The sequence below is a fragment of the Tupaia chinensis genome, unplaced genomic scaffold, assembly GCF_000334495.1.
Source record: "Tupaia chinensis unplaced genomic scaffold, TupChi_1.0 Scaffold144105_1, whole genome shotgun sequence".
In the NCBI taxonomy this organism is placed as follows: domain Eukaryota; kingdom Metazoa; phylum Chordata; class Mammalia; order Scandentia; family Tupaiidae; genus Tupaia; species Tupaia belangeri.
This window is the reverse complement of record NW_006203959.1, coordinates 117205-119169: the sequence shown is the minus strand read 5'-3', so window position 1 is coordinate 119169 and position 1965 is coordinate 117205.

The window sequence follows — 1965 nt, the reverse complement described above, 5'->3', positions numbered from 1 at the left end:
AAAGCCATGCTATGAAGGAGAGGCATCGTATGTCCCCACTTAATATATACCGAGTATCTGCACTCTAAATGTATATATATATATATTTGAAACCATATATATATATAAATATATATATATATATTTGAAACCATACTGCTTCTGTTGTTATAGAGTTATAAAATTATATAAAATTATAAGACATATTTTGAACATTATCTTTAAAATTCAGTATTTTGAAACTTTGAATGTTGTTTGTAAACTGTCAAGAATTATGGAGTATGAACTGAAATTCTTTGCTATGTAAAGTAAATGTGGAAAAATGTAAAATAAAAACAAGTTGTAATGGAAAAAAAAAAAAAGCTCCATGAACATGTAGGGTAGCAAAGGCATATTGTAAGTATGTGTATATGTTTACCCTCTTACAGGTCAACAGTCTTAGGACCTGGATTAATGCCCAGAGTTTACCCCGCTGAGTAGACTACCCTTGGGGCAGTGCCCCAGCCTCAATTCAAAATCTGTGATTCAAATTCTACAGAATTCCGCAGCTTTCAGGAATTCATATAGTTGCTTCTGGGTTGTGGACTGAGGCAGAATCTGGGCACAGGATTCGGGATGACTGGTGGCCTCCTTGCTGAGCTGGTGGAGCTGGTGCTGGCTACTTAGGATGCTCTTTAGGCCCTGGGGAAACAGATGGGCACAGAGTTTTGATTACTGACTTGACTGGGACATATGAGGGTGGAGCTGCTAATGGCTTCTCTTCTGGGGGTGACTTTGGTTAATTTTGGTTAGAGTTTGACACTGAGGGCATGACATGAGTGACCAAAATAGTGCATTGGTTTTTTCTTCTTATGCAGATTTACATCCAGGATGGAATGACTTGGGCTATCTATAGCCAGGAGTCAGCATAGGGGAACTTCTCAGGGTAGCCGAGGGTGCCAGTAACAACGTTGTACATAGGCCACATGGTAGAGTGAGGTAAGGTTCCCTGTGGTGGTCATCCAACCTTAAAATAGGGCCATTCAACCTCACAGAGGGCTCTCAACTTCTGCAGTTCTATTTTAACTCCATAATCACCAGAGAAGCCCTTTTAAAAATTAGTCAGCATACAGTCCAGCACCGTGGGCTTGGATGACTTGGATTGAGGTTTTCTCATTATATCCCAAATATCTATGATCTCTCTAGTTATCAAAAGCCTGCACTTCCCAGAAGGCTTGGGAAATCACTGGTTGGAGGAAGTGATTGATTAAGAGATTCTGGAGGGACAACTGGTCATGGGGGTGGATCTTAGCTCAGAGGCTCAGAAGCTGTGTGGCCTCCCTGGGGCAGTGCTGAAAAGGCCAGGCAGCATAGGTGATAAATTTGCTCAAGTTTGCAAGGGTGGCATGGCCAAGGGCTGCAATGAAAAGGACCACAGTGATCTCTCTTTGGGGGTCTGTCTTCTCGGTCTTCTAACAGTGGATACTTCAGTGCCAGAGAGGGGCATTTTTGTGGCAGGTGGCTGGTGGAATGGAGGAGGACAAGGTAATGGAAATCTGTCAAGCTAATTGACAAGAAAAGGTTGTCTATGTAGAGGGTGATGCCTGTTCTCTCCTTTCCCAGATGGATAGGTTTCACTCCATGGTGGAAGCTTTTTATTTTTTTGCTATAGGCACATGTGCTCACCAGAAAGACAGAAAGACAGAGAAACAGAAAGCAAGAAATCATCCCCCAGGGGGGATGGCCACACCGCAATCCCTTCTCCTCCATTCTCTTCTTGGAATCTTGGGCATGCACACATACACACTCAGCGTGAGTTTAAGCCACCGGGTCCAGGACTCGAACCGCGGTTGGCTACATGGGAGTCCAGTGACATAGCCATTATGCTAACTGCTGGTCCCATCCATGGTGGAAGTTTGTGTAGGAGGGCTAGGATTGGTTCTGAAAAGATGTTTTTCATAACAGTTGGGAGGAACTCATGTCCTAGTCTCTGAGGAAGAATTGGCA